At 45.4% G+C, this 25,178-nt stretch overlaps 1 long non-coding RNA gene across 1 annotated transcript in view; it reads right to left on the reverse strand.

Annotated features, from left to right (window-relative positions):
* Positions 1–3,378: 3,378 nt before the first annotated feature.
* The window catches only part of LOC139182765 (uncharacterized), a 34,004-nt gene continuing 12,204 nt past the window's right edge, over positions 3,379–25,178 (reverse strand). Inside the window, exons 2-3 of the long non-coding RNA XR_011566321.1 lie at positions 15,284–24,920; positions 3,379–12,595 (exon numbers count right to left, since the gene is read on the reverse strand). This is a non-coding gene — a long non-coding RNA (uncharacterized lncRNA). The remainder of the gene's footprint in view (positions 12,596–15,283; positions 24,921–25,178) is intronic.

Raw genomic sequence — 25,178 nt, forward strand, 5'->3', positions numbered from 1 at the left:
TTTTCCAATGTAGTGATATCTACTGTTTACTAAGTTCTGACCATACACTTTATTTTATTTCATTCAATTTTCACAGTAATTCTGTTCAGTGGATACTGTAATAGCATCCATTTTACACATGGAAAACTGCAGCTTAAAAAGGATAAATCACACAATATCTGCAAGGCAGACGCTTCCATATACTACCTACTAGGGTAGGGGCGGAGCAAAACAAACACCATTAAAGCAGCTTCTGTATGTTGGAAGCATGATCAGTAGACGGAATACTGGGTGGGACCCACTAATAGTGATGGTTGTGTGTGTGTGTGTGTGTGTGGAAATTCTGTTCATTTTGAGGGCTTCTGACTCCAGCACAGAAGTGGCACAGTCTACCCACATATGGTTGTCATGTACTCATTCATTTATCTACTTTTAAAGCATCTCCTCTATGCCAGGCAATAGATATCGCAAACCAAGTTAGACATGGACCCTACCATCAAGAATCTTCATTCTGGTGGGGGAAGTAGCTCCACAGAGATTTAGAGCATGTGATGTTAGATTTAATGATGGAAGAGCCTATGGTAGGAAATGAGAGGGGAGGGGTGTCAAGGAAGGCTTCTTGGAGGGGTTGACACCTGAATTAAGATTTTAGGCCTGAGTTGGATTTAATTAGATTGTGGGAGAGGGTATGGTGAAGGATGAGACAACCTGAAAAATGGCACAAAGAGGGAGAGATGATGGGATGTGTACAAATAAATAAAAGTGGCTTGGCCTTGTTGGAAGATCAAGGATGAACAGAGCAAGCAGGTTGGTGGGAAGGAGAGCCCTGTGTGTGACACCTGGACTGTACCCTCCTGGGAGGGAAGCATCAGGGAGGGCCACCTTCAGGGAAGTGGGATGGCTTGTTTTCTGTGGGTGGATTTGCCAGAGTAGAGGTCAGACAGGGAAGGAGCAGACGCAAGTTCTAGGGTGAGATGGTGAGGGTCTGAAACAGGGCAGGAGCCAGTGGCGAAGGAGAGGAAGGTGCGGGTTTGAGAAAGATTGTGGAGGTAACCACTTTCCTGGTGGTCCAGTGGTTAAGACTCCATGTTTCCAATCCAGAGGATATGGGTTCAATCCCGAGGATGTGGGTTCAATCCCTGATTTGGGCTCTAAAACCCCACATGCTGCACAGTGCAGCCCAAAAATAGAAAATAAAAATACACTTTAAAAAAAGATTGAGGAGGTAAAATCAGAAACACATATGATTTCTCAGAGGAGGAGCAGATGAGGAGTTCTGGGGTGACCCCAGTGAAACTGGGAACAGACGGATGCTGTGATTTTAATACTGGACCTGTCGAGGCTGAGGTGCGTGCTGGGCATCTCTGTTGGTTCTGTTTCTTGGTTTCTGGGGTGCTTGTTCCCTGTTGTGCCCTCCGTGACATGCTGCTGCTCTTTACCTGTAGCCCTGGGGGTGGGCTCTTACTCCCTGACTTGGGAGCTCTCAATGCCCCGGGGTTCTCTGCTGAGGTCTGCAGCTGTGAGGATGGAAGAGGGTGTTTATCCTTCCTGAAGAGAAGTCACCTGTGTCTGGACTGGGATATGAGTGAAGGTAGATCTGCCATTGGAGGGAAATGGAGACACTGACTCCCCTCTTCTGGGTCCTCTCCTTTGGCCCCAGTGGGGATGTGTAGGCAAGGCCCCCTCTTTATCAGGTTGACTCCACTCATCCTCCACATTCTGGCTGCAGCAGGGCCCCTCTCCCTGGGAAGCCCTGCCTGACCTCCCTGACTACATTTTCTCTCCCGATTAAGCATGTCCAAGGCGCTGTGAACCTCTCCTTTGAATCGCATCCCAGCTGCACTGTTACTCTGTGATATTTTGATTGAGCTGATTAAATGGCAGACTGTGCACCCTATGAAGGCAGGACAGTGTAGTGTTCGCCCATCTTTGTATTTCTGGTACCTTCTGGCACCTACTAGGTTCCCTAGGGCAGCCAGGCAATAGAGGTCTCAGTCAGAGTCCTGGCAGGAAACAGATGGCACTTTCTAAAAAGGAATTGGAAAAGATGAGAATGAAGGAATTGTTTATAAAGGAGTAAAAGGACTATTGGAACAGTCCCAGGTTGGGGACTGGCCACGGTGGGAGGTTGTTATCCCAATAGGTCACCCAAGAAAGTCTGAAGTCCTAAGTCCCAGGTTCTGTGAATGTGATCTTATTTGGAAATAGGGCCTTTGCAGATGTAGTCAAGGGAAGATGAGGTCATTAGGGTGGGTTCTCATCCAGTCTGACTGGTGTCCTCATAAGAGGAGACTCACACAGACACACCCAGGGAGAAGACAGCCACGTGGTAATGGGGACAGAGATTGGAATGATGTACCTATAAGCCAGGGATGCCAAAGATTGTTGGTAACCACCAGAGGCTAGAAGACACGAGAAAGTTCCTCTACAAGTTTCAAGGAGGCATGGCCTTGTTAACAACTTGATTTCAGACTTCTAGCTTTCAGAACTGTGAGGCTTTACATTTCTACTGTTTTCGGCCACCTAGTTTGTGGGACTTTGTTATAACATCCCTAGACAATTCATATACTCCTTCTGGGCCTGAAGGGAGAAGATGACGATTTGAACTCTGCAGTGATCTTAGCAGAGGGACCACCTGCCAGGAGCTGTGGCCCAGGTAGCAGAATTCAACTACTGCAAAACCTGGCCCAGCAGGAAGGGAACAGGGGAGTTACCACTTTGACTTTGCACCTCTCCCACTTCCTAATTTCCTTCTCCTGCTCCCATTAGCCTAGCCCATCTGGCAGTTAGAGGGCAAGGGAGCTTGGTGATGTGGTCTGTGGAAGTCAGTCTCCCAGGCACAGGGCAAAGGGGTCAGGGGAGTGATCTGGAGGGCAAGGTGAGTAGGTTCCATAGAGGAAGTACATAAAGATATTGAATACGTGAATGAGTGAATGAATGAAGACGGAGACAGAACTGCAGGGTAGTTCTCATTTCCAGTTTGGGAGTGGACGATTTCGTGGCACTGTTCTGTTTCCATCACGAGGAGAGAAGAGAGGAGTCATAGGATTCTCTCCGTTAGGACTTTGGGTGTAGCTTCCAGCCCTGCCCTCTGGCTCAGCACCCAGGTTCTGAGTCTTGCGAAGCTTCCCTCTTTGTGCAACCAGCACCTTCAGTCTGGATGCTATTTTCAGGCTCTTAAGTGAGGTAATTTGGTACAACAGAAACACAGCTGTAATTATGAAGTGCCAGCCTCCGAAGCAGAAACATTGTTGGCCCTTGAGGGATGCCAACTGGAGTGACTCAGTCGTACATGCAGGCTCATGCTAGGCAGGCCAGGCTGGTCCCCCACCCACCCCCCAGCTATGTGCACTGGCCGAGAGGAGCACTGGGCTGATTCAGCTCCCGTGTCCACGTGGGGCCTCAGCGGCCAGGTGCTGCCAGCCAGAGCAGTGAGTGACATAGGCGCATCAAAGTAGCCCACCAGTTGATGGCCTAGTTGAACCAAAGGGGTTAGACCTCTCCTCTGGTGTAAATACTGTCAAGACCAGGCTGTACTGGCAGAGCTTCTGATGCTGGTTTCTGTGTCATGAGAACATCTGCTATGTGATGATCGGTTCAGCTTTGTGTAGACATGATGACTTGCATAATCTCCATTCTCCATCAGGTAGCTTGACCTGCCCTGTCTGGGATCTTTGTCTTTCTCAGATCAAAAGTAACTAGTCATACTCTTTGCTTCTAGGATTATTTGTTTGTTTAGAGTTGTTGTTCAGTTGCTTAGTCATTTCTGACCCTTTGTGACCCCATGGACAGCAGCACGCCTGGCTTCTGTCTACTATACACTGGAGTTTGCTCAAACTCATGTCCATTGAGTCAGTGACATCATCCAACCAACTCATCTGCTGTCACCCCTTTCTCCTCCTGCCCTCAACTTTTCCCAGTGCCAGAAGGAAGGTTGTTAAAATAGGGCCATGGCGTGAGTAGAGATTTGGATGGAAAATTCTTGGTGTTCCCATCCATCACTCAAGTTTTCTAACTATGCTAAGAATGCTGTGAATTCTTCTCAGAATTATCCCAGATGACAAGCATTCATTGGTGTCCACTGTGTATAAGCCACTCTGGGGAAAACAGAAGCAGTGGCTCTGCCTTATGAGAGATTATTTTTCCCCCCTTTTTAGCAAATTTTACCACCAAACACTTTCTGTAGAAGTTGAAGCTGAAGGGTACCTCAAGGCACATGTTGAGACTCCTCATTTACTAAACAGATGTAAAGCAGGCAGGAGACTTGGAGAGGAGATGCAAAATGAATTCTTGGAGAAGCCTCTTTTGGTGTGAAATGCTCTGGGGAGAAGGTGGTCTCATTTGCACAAGGATCCCTGGGTACTCAGGGAGAGAAGAACTGGATATTAGTTAGAATTTGCAAGGTTATGCTGCTTTAACAAATAACCCCAAACTTCCAGTGACTCCCAACAGCAATAATACAAATTTATTTCTCATTCATGTGACCTATATATCCTGAGTTGGCCATGGCTTGACTTCTTGATGTCTGGGGATCCTGACTAGTGGAGCAGCTTCTATATGAAGCACTCCTTGGCCATCATAGCAGAGGAAAAAAGGTTCAGGCAAACCACACTCTGGTTCTTACAGTTTCTGCTCCAAAGGGACACACGTCCCACATTTCAATTCCTCCCATATTTCAGTGGCTAAAACAAGTCATGGGGAAATTCCTGAGTTCAGCAGGGCAAGAATGTGTAATTCTCCCATAGGATGGAAGAATGGAATGTTTGGTAAACATTAATACAATCTGTTGTATATATTTGTGCCTTCCTCCTGAAATTCAGAATTAGGGAGAAAGGGGTATAGCTCAAGGCAGAGCACTTGACTGCAGAATTAGGGAGATCCACTGTGTTTGGCACCATGAGGCTCTAATCACAGCCAGTTGCAGGGGTGGGCAACTGGATTCTCAAAGTGAGAGAGAGAGAGAGAGATCTGATGGGTCCATCCGAGTTAGGCTGGAGACAAAGGGGTAATGGTTCTGGGTCCAGAGGTGGTTGCTGGATCCCATCCTGACTTAGTTCTCCAGTAGTAGCTGAGAAGCAGATGAAGGAGTACTTGGGAGACAAGCTCAGAGTTTTGGTGTAGTTTTCTTTTTTTACATATGTATTAATTTTTATTGGAGTGGAGTTGCTTTACAGTGTTGTGTTGGTTTCTACTGTACAGCAAAATGAATCAGTCATCCATATACATATTGCTGTTGTTCATTGTTTAGTTGCTAAGTCGTGTCTGACTCTGTGACCCCCTGGACTGCAGCACACCAGGCTCCCCAGTCCTTCACCATCTCCAGGAGCTTGCTCAAATTCCTGTCCATTGATTCGGTGATGCCATCCAACTATCTCATCCTCTGCTGCCCCTTCTCCTTTTGCCTTCAGTCTTTCCTAACTTTAAGGTCTTTTCCATGAGTTGGGTCTTCATGTCAGGTGGCCAAAAAATTGGAGTGTCAGCTTCCAGCATTAGTCCTTCCCATGAATATTCAGGGTTGATGTCCTTTAGGATTAATTTGTTAGATCTCCTTGCTGTCCAAAGGACTCTCAAGAGTCTTCTCCAGCATCACAGTATGAAAGCATCAATTCTTTGGCTCTCAGCCTTCTTTATGGTCCAACTCTTGCATCTATACATGACTACTAGAAAAACCATAGCTTTAACTATATGGACCTTTGTTGGCAAAGTGATGTCTCTGCTTTTTAATGTGCATATATGTTCCCTCTTTTTTGGATTTCCTTCCCATTTAGGTCACCACAGGGCATTGAGTACAGATTCCTGATGCTGTGGTTTTCTTTTTTTCATAGTTTTACTGAGAAGCCATTGACATACATCACAGTATAAGTTTAAGGTGTACAGCATAATTGACTTATATATATTGTGAACTGATTATCACAATTAATTAACATTTATCATCTCATATCAGTTTAGTTCAGTTGCTCAGTCGTGTCCGACTCCTTGCGACCCCATGAATCACAGCATGCCAGGCCTCCCTGTCCATCACCAAATCCCAGGGTTCATTCAAACTCACGTCCATTGAGTCGGTGATGACATCCAGCCATCTCATCCTCTGTCGTCCCCTTCTCCTCCTGCCCACAATCCCTCCCAGCATCAGGGTCTTTTCCAATGAGTCAACTCTTCGCATGAGGTGGCCAAAGTATTGGAGTTTCAGCTTCAGCATCAGTCCTTCCAAAGAAATCCCAGGGCTTATCTCTTTCAGAATGGACTGGTTGGATTTCCTTGCAGTCCAAGGGACTTGCAAGAGTCTTCTCCAACACCACAGTTCAAAAGCATCAATTCTTCGGCACTCAGCTTTCTTCACAGTCCAACTCTCTCATCCATATATGACCACTAGAAAAACCATAGCCTTGACTAGATGGACCTTTGTTGGCAAAGTAATGTCTCTGCTTTTCAATATGCTATCTAGGTTGGTCATAACTTTCCTTCCAAGGAGTAAGCATCTTTTAATTTCATGGCTGTAATCACCATCTGCAGTGATTTTGTAGATACAATAAAAAGAAAAAAAAGCAAAAATATTCTCTTTGTGATGAGAACTCTTAGAATCAACTCCCTTACCAACTTTTCCATATATCACAGAGCAGTGTTAACTGTAGTCATCATGTTGCACATTACATCTTTAGTATTTATTTGTTTTATAACTGAAATTTTGTATCTTCTGATCACTTTCCTCCAAATCTTCCTCCCTCTGGTGTAGTTTCTTGACTGAGCCTAGTCCAGGGGTGGGTTCCAAGAGGCACTTTGCTTATTTTAACTCTACAATCATGGAAATAAAACTCTTCCCCAGCCACTAGGCTGCCACTGATGTTAGCAGAGCTAGAGTGGACTAAATAAAGTTTGACCCGTGCCAACTTTCCCAAGGCTTCTCATTTCCTTTGCATTTTCTCTTCCTCTATCCCCTACCTACATACTAATAAGAACTCAGATGTTTTTGGATATATAGAGAAAAGGAGTTGGGGCTTTGGAAAATACAAACTGGATTTCCAGCTACTACCACCTGAGGCGTGGTTGAGGTTTGCTATTTGGACTACAGACTGTAAAGAGGGACATCTCAGTTACATGAAAGTGTATAAGTCACAATTCCTCCAAGAATTATGACCAGAAGGCAAGACATAATTTAGAACGAAATTCACAATCAAGGCAATTTTTGGTAAGCAGGTGTTAAAACATGAGAGACAGATAACTCTTCAGTATGTTAATCCACTGAGGTTTTTGGAATGTTTGTTACAGCTAGGCGAATGTAGTGTGTGTGTGTTTTCTGGGGAGGTAGGCATGAAAGATTTAGAAGGAATTTCTCAGAATGGAAAGTTCTCTGGGGTGGGCATCTTGGCTGCTCTTTGACTAGATTCCACAGAAGGAGGACAGTGCTGAAATTTTATGGAGGAAGTGGTTAGTTTGTCTGTGAGTTAAATCCCATCTTCTTCCCTGAACTCTTGCCTGGGAGGGATCTGATGAATGGGTGTGAAGTTACACTATGAAGCTGTAATTTACAGTAAGTGGCCCATCGGCCTAGCCTGTCATTGTTGGAGCCAGTGGGTAGCCGGGCTGGAACCCTGAAGAGGTAGCCATGGAGGAGGCTAGTCTCTGAACCCAGCAGGCTTCAGGAAGAGAGGTAGCTATGAAGGGAATTTCCTGCCTTCGCAATCCTTCATGCCAATAACCACAGCTTAGCAAATCCACCTCCTGGCTACTTTGGGGGAATTTAAAAACAAAAAACACACAAAAAAACCCTCACAAGCTCTTTTGGGTTTGTCCTTAAAATCCAAACCCAGTTCAGGGCTGTTCATTTCTGAATCAGATTTTAGTAAAAAAAAACCTGACACCTAGTTTATTTCATCAACTGTCAAAATGGAAGAAACTCATCTTCTTTTCCTTCTTTTTAAAGAAATTCTGGGGTCGGGGAGAATTTGTTCTTGAAAGATTAAGAAGTGGGTGGAGAGCTGGGAGAGGTTAGAAAAATGCTTCGGATTTTGGATGGCGCCATCAGAGCTGGTGCCGGCCAGGGGCTGGAATGGGACTGACTGGGGTGGGTTGAGGCTGTCGGCAGCTGATTATACACAGTGTCGTCATTTTAAGAGAAGGGGGAGACCCGTCCAGGGAAAGGAACAAGGAATTCAAGTAACAGATAGGCACCACTCCTGCCTGTTGTGAGGTTGAGAGAGATGTGACCTGTGACCCCATGGGGCACTCATTAGAACCCCAGGGAAGAGTCTCCCTATCTTCAACTTATCTGACTCAGTTCAGTTCAGTCGCTCAGTTGTGTCGGACTCTTTGTGACTCCATGGACTGCAGCATGCCAGGCTTCCCTGTCCATCACCAACTCCCAGAGCTTGAACAAACTCATGTCCATTGAATCGGTGGTGCCAACTAACCATCTCCCTTCTCCAGGGGATCTTCCCAACCCAGGGATCGAACCCAGGTCTCCCGCATTGCAGATGGATTCTTTACCAACTGAGCCACAAGGGAAACCCAAGAATACTGAAGTGAGTAGCCTTTCCCTTTCCCAGGGGATCTTGTCGACCCAGGAATTGAACTGGGGTTGCCTGCATTGCAGACAGATTCTTCATCAACTGAGCTATCCGTGAAGACCTCCTCCCTATCTTAGAAAAGCCAAGTGGGTGGGATGTGGGAGGTGTGTGTCTCGATTTGAAGGAGCTGGGAAAACAGTGATGAATTAGGTCAGCTGGTGCAGACGAGGTGTTCCTGGGGTACACATGGGGGTACTTGGAGGGACAGACTGCTTAAAGGGAAGATGGGAGGTCTGAAAGGCTCGAGTAAAGGCTGTTTAGCAATGAAATCTACACCTGATTGTCCTCTTCCCTTTTCTTAGTAGAGAAAATGAAACTCATTAGGAAAAGGAAGAGGAGGTATGGTGTGGAAGAAAGGTGAGATCAAGGGCTGAGAGAGAAGAGCAAGAGGGAATGAGGTGGAATGTGTGTCCCCAGCCCCCATCCTTCCCTGTGGTCTGTTCTATCCCAGGAAATGTGTGAAGACAGGAGGACTTCACTGGTGGGTGCTCAGGCTGGATGTTAGACAGCACAGTAGTAATCATTCAGGCCATTAGGAATTCACATCTTTGTGGGTTCAAACAGTATTTGTTGAATAAATCTTAAGGCAGAGTGATTATTTTTTATGTGTATCATCCAAATGATTGTTCCCAAGCTTTTATCTTCGTTCTTTCTTTTTGTGTTTTGGCCACTCCGCTTGGCTTGTAGGATCTTAGATCCTGACCAGTGATTAAACCCTGGGCCCATGACAGGGAGAGTGCTGCGTCTTAACCACTACACTCCCAGGGAACTTCCCTCCAGTCTTCTCTTTGCATGGCCCAGAAAGACCTTTTCTGTGGTTAAACAGATGCCTGACTTTGTGCTGGAGTTTCAGTGCACACTACACTTAGACTCACAAGGTGTGGTGCAGACGTGTTTAGAGCCAGTGTTAGACAAACAGCAGAAGGAAGAAGAATGAGTGATGGGAATTCATGGAAGGAACTGGCAGCTCCATTTGCCAGAAATGTTTCAGAGACCTGGTCCACAGTCCCTCTGTGAGCCTGGTTCTTTCCCACACACCTCAAAGGAGAAACTACTATAGTTTTCCATGGAGGACAGGAGAGCTGGCTAGAGTAGACACATTTATTTACATCTTACCACGGTAGCTGGCCTCACTCAAGTTGCTTCCAGTGGGTAGAAGAGGAGAGCATGTTTCCTGCATGTCAGTTCAGTTCAGTCGCTCAGTCGTGTCCGACTCTTTGTGACCCCATGAATCGCAGCATGCCAGGCCTCCCTGTCCATCACCAACTCCCGGAGTTCACTCAGACTCATGTCCATCGAGTCAGTGATGCCATCCAGCCATCTCATCCTCCGTCGTCCCCTTCTCCTCCTGCCCCCAATCCCTCCCAGCATCAGGGTCTTTTCCAATGAGTCAACTCTTCGCATGAGGTGGCCAAAGTACTGGAGTTTCGGCTTCAGCATCATTCTCTCCAAAGAAATCCCAGGGCTGATCTCTTTCAGAATGGACTGGTTGGATCTCCTTGCAGCCCAAAGGACTCTCAAGAGTCTTCTCCAACACCACAGTTCAAAAGCATCAATTCTTTGGCACTCAGCCCTTCATAGTCCAACTCTCACATCCATACATGACCACTGGAAAAAGCATAGCCTTGACTAGACAGACCTTTGCTGGCAAAGTAATGTCTCTGCTTTTGAATATGCTATCTAGGTTGGTCATAACTTTCCTTCCAAGGAGTAAGCGTCTTTTAATTTCATGGCTGCAGTCACCATCTGCAGTGATTTTGGAGCCCCAAAAAAGAAAGTCTGACACTGTTTCTACTGTCTCCCCACCTATTTCCCATGAAGTGATGGGACCAGATGCCATGATCTTCGTTTCTGAATGTTGAGCTTTAAGCCAACTTTTTCACTCTCCTCTTTCACTTTCATCAAGAGGCTTTTTAGTTCCTCTTCACTTTCTGCCATAAGGGTGATGTCATCTGCATATCTGAGGTTACTGATATTTCTCCCGGCAATCTTGATTCCAGCTTGTGCTTCTTCCAGTCCAGTGTTTCTCATGATGTACTCTGCATAGAAGTTAAATAAGCAGGGTGATAATATACAGCCTTGACGTACTCCTTTTCCTTTTTGGAACCAGTCTGTTGTTCCATGTCCAGTTCTAACTGTTGCCTCCTGACCTGCATACAGATTTCTCAAGAGGTAGGTCAGGTGGTCTGGTATTCCCATCTCTTGAAGAATTTTCCACAGTTTATTGGGATCCACACAGTCAAAGGCTTTGGCATAGTCAATAAAGCAGAAATAGATGTTTTTCTGGAACTCTCTTGCTTTTTCCATGATCCAGTGGATGTTGGCAATTTGATCTCTGGTTCCTCTGCCTTTTCTGAAATCAGCTTGAACATCAGGAAGTTCATGGTTCATGTATTGCTGAAGCCTGTCTTGGAGAATTTTGAGCATTCCTTTACTAGCGTGTGAGATGAGTGCAATTGTGCAGTAGTTTGAGCATTCTTTGGCATCACCTTTCTTTGGGAATGGAATGAAAAGTGACCTTTTCCAGTCCTCTGGCCACTGCTGAGTTTTCCAAATTTGCTGGCATTGAGTGCAGCACTTTCACAGCATCATCTTTCAGGATTTGAAATAGCTCAACCGGAATTCCATCACCTCCACTAGCTTTGTTTGTAGTGATGCTTTCTAAAGCCCACTTGACTTCACATTCCAAAATGTCTGGCTCTAGGTCAGTGATCACACCATCGTGATTATCTGGGTCATGAAGATCTTTTTTGTATAGTTCTTCTATGTATTCTTGCCATCTCTTCTTAATATCTTCTGCTTCTGTTAGGTCCATACCATTTCTGTCCTTTAATGAGCCCATCTTGGCATGAAATATCCCCTTGGTATCTCTAATTTTCTTGAAGAGATCTCTAGTCTTTCCCATTCTGTTGTTTTCCTCTATTTCTTTGCATTGATCACTGAGGAAGGCTTTCTTATCTCTTCTTGCTATTCTTTGGAACTCTGCATTCAGATGCTTATATCTTTCCTTTTCTCCTTTGCTTTTCGCTTCTCTTCTTTTCACAGCTATTTGTAAGGCCTCCCCAGACAGCCATTTTGCTTTTTTGCATTTCTTTTCCATGGGGATGATCTTGATCCCTGTCTCCTGTACAATGTCACGAACCTCATTCCATAGTTCATCAGGCACTCTGTCTATCAGATCTAGGCCCTTAAATCTATTTCTCACTTCCACTGTATAATTTCGGTCATACTTGAATGGTCTAGTGGTTTTCCCTACTTTCTTCAGTTTAAGTCTGAATTTGGTAATAAGGAGCTCATGATCTGAGCCACAGTCAGCTCCTGGTCTTGTTTTTGTTGACTGTATAGAGCTTCTCCATCTTTGGCTGCAAAGAATATAATCAATCTGATTTCGGTGTTGACCATCTGGTGATGTCCATGTGTAGAGTCTTCTCTTGTGTTGTTGGAAGAGGGTGTTTGCTATGACCAGTGCATTTTCTTGGCAAAACTCTATTAGTCTTTGCCCTGCTTCATTCCATATTCCAAGGCCAAATTTGCCTGTTACTCCAGGTGTTTCTTGACTTCCTACTTTTGCATTCCAGTCCCCTGTAATGAAAAGGACATCTTTTTTGGGTGTTAGTTCTAAAAGGTCTTGTAGGTCTTAATAGAACCGTTCAACTTCAGCTTCTTCAGCGTTACTGGTTGGGGCATAGACTTGGATTACTGTGATATTGAATGGTTTGCCTTGGAAACGAACAGAGATCATTCTGTCGTTTTTGAGATTGCATCCAAGTACTGCATTTCAGACTCTTTTGTTGACCATGACAGCTACTCCATTTCTTCTGAGGGATTCCTGCCTGATGACAAGAAATGGAATGGGTGTGTTTCTTGTACTTGAATGAGACCTGTTGTCTTTGTTGGTGCAGGAGTTATAACTGTGTGGAAGCAACCACTGTCTGCTCTGCAGTTCAGAGAAAACATTGTCATAATATAGGAGCTTGATAGCAGCTCTTAATCAGAGAAGAGGTTGAATTGGAGGACGCCAAGGTCAGCTCTTTTCTCTCACATGCTGTGACCTGTGGAGGGTGACTTTTGTTAAAGTTCATCTGAGTGGAGAATTGAGATAGGCACATAACACTAATTTTTTAAAAATCACGTGAACATAAACTGAAGACAAAGCAAATATCTATCAACAGGAGAACGGATAAACAAAATGTGGTCTGTTTGTAGAATAGAATGCCATCCCCAAATAAAAAGAACAAATTACTGATACATCATGGATAAACCTAAAAAATATTATTATATTGAGCAAAAGAATATGAGGTTGATAAGAGGTTGAAGAATAGGCAAAACTATACTATGGTGATAGAAGTAAAAAAAAAAAAAGTGGTCACCTGTTGTGGTGAGGGTGGCTATTGACTGGAACAAGTCATGCAAGAACTTTCTGAAATGATGGAAATGTTTTCTACTTCTATCCAGATGCAGGCTGCATGGATGTGTGTCTGTCATTGAGCTGTATACTTAAGAGCTGTACATTTTACAGAATGTAAATTATACCAGAAAGGGAAAAAAAAATCAAAATCAAAAATGAACAATACAGAATGGAAAATATGTGGTTAACTGACTAAGGAACATTGATTGTTGATAAGCTCGATGAAGAAAACTGAATAGTAAACAGAACTAATAGAAGTCCACTTGCCTAGCAGTTTGAGTAACTTGGACCTGTTACTTAATGTCTCTGAATTTTCATTTTTCTTCCATTAAAAAAAGAGAGGGCTCATTTGTTCATTACGCACAGTCTGCCACGTCAGATGGCACTGGGTTAGCGGGAGGAGGACACAGACTCCGACTGCAGACCTGAGGTGATGCTGCCAGCGGAGGAAGCGCAGCCACACAGAACCCAGTGCTGCTGCCAAAGCCGGCCCTGCCCTGCCTCCCTCTCCTGCTTTTCTGGTTAAGGCCAGCACCGCAGGAGCTGTGAAAAGACCTGTGTTTAGGGCCAGACAGGAGCCTCTCTCCTTCCTCCCAGAGCATTGCTTCTCCTGTGATCCAGAGCCGCTCTTGTCCTCCAGCCCAACAGCTTTGAAAGGCTCTTTCTGTTTGGGGAATGCATTTGAAGCCAGGGAGGGAGGGAGAGAGACAGAAAGAGAGAGAATGAATCTGAGGGCACTTGCCTCACACCCAGTCCCAGTGCCTAAAATAAGTGGCCAAGAATCCCAGTCTTTCTTCCCTGCAGAGAGACAGATGACAAAGGTCCTCCTTCAGGTAGTTCCAAAGACCATACAGAGGGACTGATGCCTCCCCTCCCCAGTCCAGCACCCCAGGCCACTGAGCTGGCTTTGAGTGGGGTCCCTCCTATCCCTTCACTGCCTCAGAGCCCCCCAGAAAGGGGGGGACAATGTGTGTGTGTGGGGGGGTGTATAATTTGGACTTGGTTACCAGAGTAGCATCTGGGTAATTTTCTGTCTTGCTTCGTTTACTCAAGCCTTTCCTCCTGATGTAGGGAGGCAGACAGGTTGTGTCTCTTGTTTGCTGATGGGAAAACTAAGCTCCTAGATAAAGACCTCCTAGTGGAGGTCCTGGGCAGAGGTCACACTCGCCCTCCCCAATTTACACTCAGGATCCACACAGGAAGGCAGCTTATCGTCTCGACTGGGAGCAGAATCAACAGACCTTGGTCTAGATATTCTTCTCACAGGAGCAGAGTTCAGTGAAAGCACAAATATTGACCCTGTGAAAACCATAGATTCTTAGGCAGGAAGGAAAATGGAGATCAGAGACTCCAGGGCTATTTTATAGATGAGGAAACATAGGCCGGGAAGTAACTTGCTCAGAGGCAAAGGCCAGTCAATGATAGAACCAGGAAAAGAACACAAGTGGCCATGTGGACTCAAATTCCTGAGCCAACTGGATAGAACAGATCATAGCATATTTGTCCTGTAGACCAGGCTTCTCACCCTTGGCACTACTCACATTTTGGCCTGGATACTTCCTTGTTTTGGGGCACTGTTCTGTGCATTGTAGGAAGTTTAGCAGTATTCCTGACTTCTACCAACTAAATGTTAGTAGCACCCCACAACCCAGTTGTGATAGCCAAAAATGCCCCAGACACTGCTAGATGTCTTCTGGGGGATGGAATTGTCCATGGTTGAGAAGCTAAAAGATGCTTGCTCCTTGGAAGAAAAGCTATGACAAACCTAGACAGTGTATTAAAAAGCAGAGACATCACTTTGCTGACAAAGGTCCATAGAGTCAAAGCTATGGTTTTTCTGGTAGTCATGTACAGATGAGACAGTTGGATCATAAAGAAAGCTGAGCATCGAAGAATTGATCCTTTTGAACTGTGGTGTTGGAGAAGACCCTTGAGAGTCCCTTGGACTGCAAGGAGATCCAACCAGTCCATCCTAAAGGAAATCAACCTCAAGTAATCATTGGAAGGACTGATGCTGAACCTGAAACTCCGATACTTTGGCCACCTGATGTGAAGAACCAACTCGTTCGAAAGACCCTGATGCTGGGAAAGACTGAAGGCAGGAGGAGAAGGGGACGGCCAAGGATGAGATGGTTGGATGGTATCACCCACTCAGTGGACGTGAGATTGAGCAAACTCTGGGAGATAGTGAAGGACAGGGAAGCCTGGCATGCTGCAGTCCATGGGGGTCACAAAGAATTGGACTTAGCAACTGAAGCAACGACTTAGCAACTGGACAACAATGAGAAGCAGTGTAACGGAAACACGCAAAGATGCACTGTGGTCCACTTACTTTTTTGTAAAGCTGTTTGGGTATTAGTCTGTAAGTTCTTAGAGGGCACAGACAGGGTCTGATTTACCTTGATGTTTCCTGTGTCTTGAGACAGTACCTGGCAGGTGAGAGACAGGCAATCAAGGGTTTTGAATGAGTGAATGAACCAACTCCTTGGGAGACCCTGAAATATAAACTTCCACTCCCTGGATATCTTGTATTATGTTAAGCATCAGCCAGGCAGAGGGGAGAGGAGGGGCAGGACAGTGACCTGCATGACCTTCCATCAGCGGGAAGGGGGGGCCTCCTGTTCGTCATTTGCTTTGTCATCCATGGTCCTGGCCCCACAGAAGTGTCTTCTCCTTGAGCTCCTTTCCTTTTGCTCCAGGCTTAATTATGTGGCTTCTTTTCATTCTTGCAAAACAATAGAAATGGATACTGTATCATAGAGACTTTTCTCACTGGGGGTTAAGCCAGAATTCTGGAATGTTAGGCCCCAGATTCTCACATTTGGAACCCAGAAGTCCCTAAATACTATGGAGTCATGAAATTCTGACATTGGGAAAATTCATATGTAAAGTTTAAGAGGAAACATTGCTACTATTTTTAAAGTTAAGAGGAAACTCCTACTGTTTCTCTTAAAATCCCAGAAATTTTCACCGATGTTGTGTTTGGGCAAGTGACTGGACTCTTGTGTGCCTGTTTTCCAAATAATTAATTACTTGAGAGGGTAGAGTTCTTTTTGGTAAGATGGAAAAAAAAAAGCTTTCAGAAGACCTTATATTCAAAGTCATAAAGTATAAATTCCAGTCATTTTTAAGAGTCACTGGATTCTTGTGACTGGAACTTTATGTTTTATGGTTTACTTTGGGCAGAATAAAAATGGAAGTAACAGAAAAAACAAGCTGTGGGTTACATGGATCTTATAGGGGAATTAATTAAAAAAGACTGACCTTTCCAAAGATTTTCCTGGGAAATTAATTCAAATGGACAAATTGACTTGAATGTAAATGGTGAAAGAGGATACAAACAGAAATAAAAACAGAAAGGGAAATAAAGAAGTGGCAGTGAGAGGGAAGAATGATTTTGTTAGAATGATTGGGTGCTATTGGCCTAAGATGATTTTAAAGGTGGGTTTTACGAAGTTGCTGAAGTGCATCCAGGACCATAGAACCATCATGTCTGGCTACATGCTATTAGCGTTTATATGATAGCTCTTCAGCCTAAATTTTATCAGGGATATGACTGTTAATTAAAAAAAAAATTATTGACATATAGTTGATTTACAATGCTGTGTTTAATTTCTGCTGTACAGGAAAGTGACTCAGTTATATATACATATATAGGCTTCCCTGATAGCTCAGTTGGTAAAGAATCTGCCTGCAATGTAGGAGACCTGGGTTCGATCCCTTGGTTGGGAAGATTCCCTGGAGGAGGATATGGCAACCCATTCCAGTATTCTTGCTCAGAGGAGTTTGTTGGGCCACAGTCCATGGGGTTGCAAAGAGTCAGACATGACTGAGCGACTAAGCACAGTACAGCACATGACCTTAGGCAAACAAGTCTGAAGCAGTCAGACATGAAATGTTCCCAGGGAGATTTATCTCTGAGGCTTCTCAGTGCTGAACGTAGACCCATATCATGTTGTATGCTTCTGGTGTGTATGCACATAGTTGCTCCTTTCCAGGTGACCAGTCCAAACCAGTCAATCCTAAAAGAAACCAACTCTGAATATTCACTGAAAGGACTAAATGTGAAGCTCCAATCCTTTGGTCACCTGATACAAAGAGCCAGCTCATTGGAAAAGACCCTGACCCTGGGAAAGATGGAAGGCAAAAGGGGAAGGGGTCAGCAGAGGATGAGATGGTTAGATAGCATCACCAACTCAATGGACACGAGTTTGAGCAAATTCCGAAAGATAACGAAGGACAGGGAAGCCTGGTGTGCTGCAGTCCATGGGGTTGCGAAGAGTTGGACACAACTTAGTGACTGAACAACAGCAGTTTAAAAGTCTGTGGTAGCCAGAGCCAGCTGTGGGGAGGGTATAGCAGATGAGGTGGGGAGGGATGATGTGATCAGGTTGTCAGACTTAATGCATAAAAACACAGAACGCCCAGTTAAACTTGAATTTCAGATAAAAAATGCTTTTTTTTTTTTTAAGTATAAGTATATCCCCCGTGAAAGTGAAAGTTAAGTCACTCAGTCATGTCCGACTCTTTGCGACCCAATGGACAGTAGCCTACCAGGCTCCTCTGTCCATGCGATTTTCCAGGCAAGAATACTGGAGTGGGGTGCCATTTCCTTCTCCAGGGGATCTTCCCAACCCAGGGATTGAACCTGGATTTCCTGTATTTCAGGCAAACGTTTTACCGTCTGAGCCACCAGGGTAGTCATATCCCCTATAATGCATGGGATATACTTATATACTTAAAACATTATTCACTGTTCATCTGAAATTCAAATCTAACTAAGCTTCCTGTGTTTTATCTGGGACCCTTTCTTGGGACTCTCAGCAGCCAAGAAGCCGGGATCCTTGATGATGGTAATGATGTCGAGGGCATTGTGATGCTTCTGTATCAGATGGAAGATGGCTGCCCAGGTCCCCTTCTCTCACGCCTTTTCCCATTCACCTGGGGTTTCTAGATAAGCCAGGAAGTCCTCTTGGCTTGTAGATGTCCAGGCAGTAAAGGAAGGACAGAACAGCATTTGTAGGTCATTGCTACCATAAAGTTCTTTCTCCAGTTCCCTTTTGTCTTGCTCCAGCAAGAGGAACAGCTCAGTCTTTTAAGGATTTGTGGACAGAAGGAAATGTGACTGGATAAAGCTACTGCACTCTGGAGCATGTGTCCTGGGGAGATAATGGCTCTCGCCCTGCTAAAATAAATGGCCTGCTTTGTTCCTGAATAATAATCAGTTGGCAGTTTTGTTCTCTTTTCCCAGCAGCTGGATGAGGACATTCTGATTTCTGACGAAAATGGGTGACCTGGGGCTGGTCATGTTGGACAGAGGGGGCAGGGAGAGTCACCACACCTGGGAGCCCCCTGTGGTGACAAAGACCCTGCTGCAAAACCTGCTGCAAATCTTTCCCCACTGGCTGTCTTAATGCCCAAAGGTCAGCCGTAAGTCTTAAGGTTAATGACCTTGACCATAAAAAATGCGTATTTCTCTGTGAATCAAAACATCCTCTTGGAATGAATTGACCCCATTTTTTTTTTTAAAGCTTATAAACAAGGGAAACTTATTTCTCATTGAATTAGTTCCCTAGAGTCTTCCTAAACCCACATTTTGCTGAGAGCAGGGTCTTAGTGTTGTTGGATTCTAGGCCAGGCAATTCTTTGGGGGCCTAAGAGATAAGAGACGTTGATCCACAGAGGGAGATTATGACAAAAACCTAGAAATTAAGGGACTGGGCAGTTCAGGAGGACTGGGGAAGGTGGGGAGGGGAGGAACAAGAGACAGGAGAGACCGAGGAGAGGATGGGGTGAAACTACCCACTTTACTTGCTGCCATATTGACTGGGGCTCCATGGATAGAAGCATCCCAGACAAATTTGGGTTGGGCATGGCTGGGGTCAGGACACTGAGTTCCTGTCTTGCTGCTCTGTGTGAGTCAGAGTCAGTCAGTTCTATTTGATTTTCTTACCCATTCCTCCCAAATGCCAGGAGACAAATGAAAGCACAGAGAGGGAAGTTTCTGTCTGGCTATAGTCTGGAGGAGTGCATTAGGCTGCAGGGAAGGGAAAGCTCATATCCAGTGGATTGAACCTTAATGGGGATTTTTTTTCTCATGTGACAGCAAGTCCGAGTAGTCACTATGGGCTGACGTGAAGCTTGAGCATGTCACCGAGGACATGGACTACATCTGTCAGCCTGTGGTCGAAGATGGCATGGGGCTTGGTGTTCAGTGAGCTGCAGTGGCCTAGAAGAAAATCCCTGGCAGATATGCAAGTAGCCCTGGCATTCTGGGCCTTTCTCTTTGCCACCTGGAGACAAGCTCACCATCCCGAGATTGTGCTTCCCAGCACCATTCATCTTTATTTTTAAAAAATTTTTTGGCTGTGCTGGGTCTTTGATGCTGAGTAGGGCTTTCTCCAGTTGCAGCAAGTGGGGCCTACTCTCTAGCTTCAGTGCACAGGCTTCTCACTGTGATGTCTTCTCTTGTTGTGGAGCATGGGCTCTGGGCTTGAGGGCTTCAGTAGTTGGGGCTCACAGGCTTATTTGCCCTGGGGTATGTGGGATCTTCCCCGACCAGGGATCAAACCCATGACCCCTGCATTGGCAGGTAGATTCTTAACCACTGGACCACCAGGGAAGTTCCATCCAGTACCATTCATCTCAATGAGTGGTTGAATGTTTCATTTCCCCCACAGATATTTGACCCCATCTAGGCACCCCCTGTGTCTTCCCTTCTATTTTGGAGGATGCCAAGAACACTAGGCTTCCCTGATAGCTCAGTTGGTAAAGAATCCACCTGCAATGCAGGAGACCTGGGATAGATCCCTGGGTTGGGAAAATCTCCTAGAGAAGAGAAAGGCTACCCACTCCAGTACTCTGGCCTGGAGAATTCCATGGACTGGAGAAGTCCATGGGGTCGCAAAGAGCTGGACACGACTGAGCGACTTTCATTTCGCTTCAAGAACACTGCAGGGGCCAGTTGGGTGCAGGGATCTCCGTAGACTGTCTGGACACAGGATGATTTTTTTTTTCCTCAGCTTTCCATCCAAAACCTACTTTCCAGAAGAGCAATGCTTACAACTTTGCCTCCTCTATCCAAAGAAGTCTTTTGCCACCATTCCATTTCATTCCTGAAGACTCAGTTCAGTTCAATTCAGTTGCTCAGTCATGTCCAACTCTTTGCAACCCCATGAATCGCAGCACGCCAGGCCTCCCTGTCCATCACCAACTCCCGGAGTTCACTCAGACTCACGTCCATCGAGTCGGTGATGCCATCCAGCCATCTCATCCTCTGTCGTCCCCTTCTCCTCCTGCCTCCAATCCCTCCCAGCATCAGAGTCTTTTCCAATGAGTCAACTTTTCGCATGAGGTGGCCAAAGTACTGGAGCTTCAGCTTTAGCATCATTCCTTCCAAAGAAATCCCAGGGCTGATCTCCTTCAGAATGGACTGGTTGGATCTCCTTGCAGCCCAAGGGACTCTCAAGAGTCTTCTCCAACACCACAGTTCAAAAACATCAATTCTTCGGTGCTCAGCCTTCTTCACAGTCCAACTCTCACATCCATACATGACCACAGGAAAAACCATAGCCTTGACTAGACGGACCTTGGTTGGCAAAGTAATGTCTCTGCTTTTGAATATGCTATCTAGGTTGGTCATAACTAGAGCCTGAGAAAAGATACAGTGTATGTCTTGAAGGTCAGAGAGCTTGGGCTAGCTGGAGCAGTGCATGCAATTTTCCATTGGGAATGAACATTCCTCCTCTCCCGAGCAGGTCTGTAAATCCCCAAGGTTGCCCTCTCCTCAGTCTTGGCCAGCTGAAAGAATAAAATTTATCATTCTGATAACCACAGAATTTGGACTGTGATAAAGCCAGTTGCAAAATTCTCTCTGTGGATGGCCAGAGTATGACATAAATGGGGATGAATGGCTCCAGGGTCATAGCCCACATTCTGATCAGAGCCAGCTGTCCTAGAAATGTGTCCTTTGGGTTCCAAAGGATAAAGAATGGGTAGCATGTCCCTTCTATGTGGCAAAAGCTGCCTGACTTAGTGACAATAAGTTTTGGAATCAGGAGGCCAGGATGTAAAGCCCTGGTTTCTCCACCTCGGAGAAGGCAATGGCACCCCACTCCAGTACTCTTGCCTGGAAAATCCCATGGATGGAAGAGCCTGGTAGGCTGCAGTCCATGGGGTCACTGAGGGTCAGACACAACTGAGCAACTTCACTTTCACTTTTCACTTTTATGCATTGGAGAAGGAAATGGCAACCCACTCCAGTGTTCTTGCCTGGAGAACCCCAGGGATGGGGGAGCCTGGTGGGCTGCAGTCTATGGGGTTGCACAGAGTCGGACATGACTGAAGCAACTTAGTAGCAGTAGCTAGGTGGACAGAACCGGATAGGTACTTAAGCTCTCAGACTGTTTCCTCCTCTGTAAGAGAGAGGGATAAAAATCCTGAGTTGTTGCTCTCATAGGAGGGTCGTGGATATGAATGGGAATTTCAAGTGCTGACCTATTACACAGCCTTAAATAAGTATAGATTGCTGACTGTGATCACAACTGTGGATGTAGAGGGTTAATTTCATAATCAAGGGACAGTCCATTTGGCAGCTTGACCCCTGATTGTCCCTGACCAAACAGTGGTTTCTGAAGCAGTGCCTTGAATGGAGCAGGTGCTAATCAAAGTAAAAGTGATATGAATTAGTTCAGATGAACAAATGGCAAATGTCTTTTTTGCCCTGTTTCATCTCACCCCAGGACTAGGATTGCTGTGGTCCAGCCAGACTCTTCAAAGAGGTTATCTGTTCTAAGACATTACACATCACTAAATGTGCCTGTGAGCCAGGGCTGGCCACCAGTAAGGCACAGTCCAATTGAAGGAGTCCTTTCTGCCTCAAAGGACATGAGAACCACTTCCTGGTTGGATACCTTTGTTCTAGCTCTGATCTTCTCCAGGAACTCTTCTTTGCTTGTTGTTGTTGTTCAGTCACTCAGTCATGCACAACTCTTTGCAACCCCATGGACTTCAGCACGCCAGGCTTCCCTGTTCTTCCCCATCTCCTGGAGCTTGCTCAAACTCATGTCCATTGAGTCGGTGATGACATCCAACTTCTTTGCTACTAGAAAGTAATTTTTCATTTTTTTATTACAAAAAAATATGTTAGTGTGAAATATCTTTGGTTGTCTCCAAATTTATCAAAAGAAGGCAATCATCCAGATGATTCTGGTAAAAAACTTAGTGAACTCAGGCATCCTGTGTGTGGTCGTGGGGAATGAAAATGGATAGAAGAAGCAATGGTTAGTATTTACTGAGTAGCTACTATGTTCCAGACATTGCATGAAGTGTTTACATGTGTTACTGCATTTAACTTTCACATCAACCCACTTGGGTAACTACTATTGCACCACTTTGCAGATAAGGAAACGAGGTGCAGGGAGATGGCGGGGATGTATCCCTACAGCTTGTTGTTTTAGTTGCTGAGTTGTGTTCAACTCTTTTGTGACTCCACGGACTGTAGCCTGTCAGGCTCCTCCGACCATGGGATTTCCAAAGTTAGAATAGTGGGTTGCCATTCTCTTCTCCCGGAGAAGGCAATGGCAAGCCACTCCAGTACTTTTGCCTAGAAAATCCCATGGATGGAGGAGCCTGGTGGGCTACAGTCCATGGGGTCACTACGAGTCAGTCGTGACTCTTCCTGACCCAGGGATTGAATTTGTGTCTCCTGCATTGCAGATGAGTTCTTTATTGCTGAGCCACCGGGGAAGACCAGGAAGTAGCAGGGCTGGGGCTTAAATTCAGAGCTGTCTGATTGCAAAACCCATACTCTTAACCACCATGGAATTACTAACCTCTTTGCCTTTTTTCCCCAACTTGTGATTTCCAGTCAACATAAGAGACCACTCGTCCCTTTTGCCCTCTAACTATCCATGTCTCTTTTCTTCTGTCGTGCAGCCCTGGGCTGAATCCCACAGTGAGCCTATGCTGCACTGAAAGGAGACTGGGCTTTGGTGTTGTGCTCTGGCCCAGGGAGGTTTTTTTTTTTAAATGTCCTTTTTATTTTTAAAAAAATGTTTATTTATTTGGCGGTGCCGGGTCTTAGTTGCAGCATGTGGGATCTAGTTCTCTGATCAGGGATTAAACCCAAGCCCCTTGCACTGAGAGTGTGGAGTCTTAGCCACTGGACCACCAGGGAAGTCGCCCAGGCAGGCTTTGAGGTATTAAGCTGTCTGGCCCTCTCTTTGGCAATGACTATACCCCTGGCACTAAGGGTGCAGCATATGCCCCTGGCAGTGCTTGGGGGTGGGGACAGAACTTAAAGTTTCAGGGACCAGCCATTCTGCCACCATGGGCACTCCTGAGGCTGGTGGGGGTCCGACCAGCACTGTGCCTCTAACTCCATCCCCACAGGCAATCCAAGGACAGAGCTGAAGTCTCTCTTTTCACTTCCTCCTTCTCTGAAATGGGCATAATGATGGGATGCATGCATGTGTGCTTGCTAAGTCATTTCAGTCGTGTCTGACTCTGCAACCCCATGGACTGTAGACCACCAGGCTCCTCAGTTCATGGGATTCTCCAGGCAGGAATACTGGAATGGGTTGCCATGCCCTCCTCCAGGGGATCTTCCTGATCCAGAGATCGAACCTGAATCTCTTATGTCTCTTGCATTGACAGCAGGTTTTTTTTAACCCACTATCTGGGAAGCCCCATAATGATGGGATACCAAGGCATAGAAGGTTGAGAACATGTGTTTTGCCAGTTGTTTCAGAAGGCTCAGAATCAACCCCATGCCTCCCTCCTATGTGAGTCTTGCAGAAGTGCTCCTGATGGCTACTTCCCTTCTTAAATCAGTGTTGGAGTCACATGTCCAGGAAGTCTTCCCTGAAGAAGCAGGCTGGGTTAGGGCGCCCTCCCTCTCTGCATTCTGCTATCAGAGTATATCACCAGTGCATTTATTACCAGTTTCCTTGTCAGTCTCCTCCTAGGCTCCTTGGGAGCCTGGCATGTAGCAAGTACATTTCCTGGCATGTATACAGCACATACTTCAGCAAGTTTGTTGATCTGAACTTGAGCTTTGAGTCGAAGAAAAGATCAATAACCATTTCAAAAGTTTTGTTGTTGTTTTGCATTTGTTGTTAATACCCGGTGATTCCGCCCTTTAGGCAGAGCTATTCCTCCAAATTTTAGGCATCTTTGGGAGTTTCTATGCCTTATTCAGATCTCTGGGTCATGACTTAGTGTTCCGGGGAATTCAGAGGGGAAGAAAAATCATTTGCTTCTGCAAACCCTCATGTCTGCCGTTCTGATAAAGGATCCCAGCTGTGACAAGGAGATTATTTACTTGAAACTAATGACCAAAGCTAATTACTGCAGTTGATTTGGGCAGGGACAGAGTGTTCCGGAGCAGGCTGTTGGCAAATGTCCCCAAGTCTCCAATTCGGCAACTGAGCCAACGAGCCCACTCGATGTGCCAGTGCTTTTTGGTCCTTGAATCTCCTGTTCAATAGCAAATAGACTTTAGGGTTGTGGTTTGGGGCTCAGTTGCCTGAGAGGAGCCAAGATTGAGTTTCTGTGGCTTGTTCTCATTCTGTCTGGTTCCAGTTTTTGTAAAAGATACAATAAAATAATTAAAGTCTGACCTTTGTGAGGGTGTGGGATTGGAGGTCTACCCCTCACTTCCACAACTTCCTCCTTCACAACTCCTCCACAGGACAGCTCCCCTCCTCCAGAACAGGAAACAGACTTCTTGGGGCTCACAAATGCCTGGTTCCCATGGCTCAGGCAATTTTGTTTCCTTCTCCATTCTTCTTAATGCAACTGCAGCTCACATATCAGGCAACCACTGCCACTGACCCATTTGACAATGTTCATGTCTTTATCTGACGTGCTGAGCCTCGCGAACTTGTCCCAGATGCCAAATCCCATTCTAATAAACTGTGTGGGCATCCAAATTCTTTCCTTCTGGTGGAATTTTGTTAAAATTAGACCTGAGAGGAAGAATTAATGAGTGGGATAGATGAGAATTAAATGTGTGAATTGAATAACATGTCTGGCACAATTTATAAAACATTTTTTAGACATTTTAATTTCGATATGCATCTTTAGAGCATATATTGTGAAGCCCGATCCTATTCTCTGTACTGCATATTAATAATAATAATAAAAACTACACACACACACACACAAACCGTGGTCTCTGGTCTCAGAGTGTTTGCATTTTGGAGGGAAATGACAAGTCACGTGTG

Source organism: Bos indicus, chromosome 4, assembly GCF_029378745.1.
Source record: "Bos indicus isolate NIAB-ARS_2022 breed Sahiwal x Tharparkar chromosome 4, NIAB-ARS_B.indTharparkar_mat_pri_1.0, whole genome shotgun sequence".
Lineage (NCBI taxonomy): Eukaryota > Metazoa > Chordata > Mammalia > Artiodactyla > Bovidae > Bos > Bos indicus.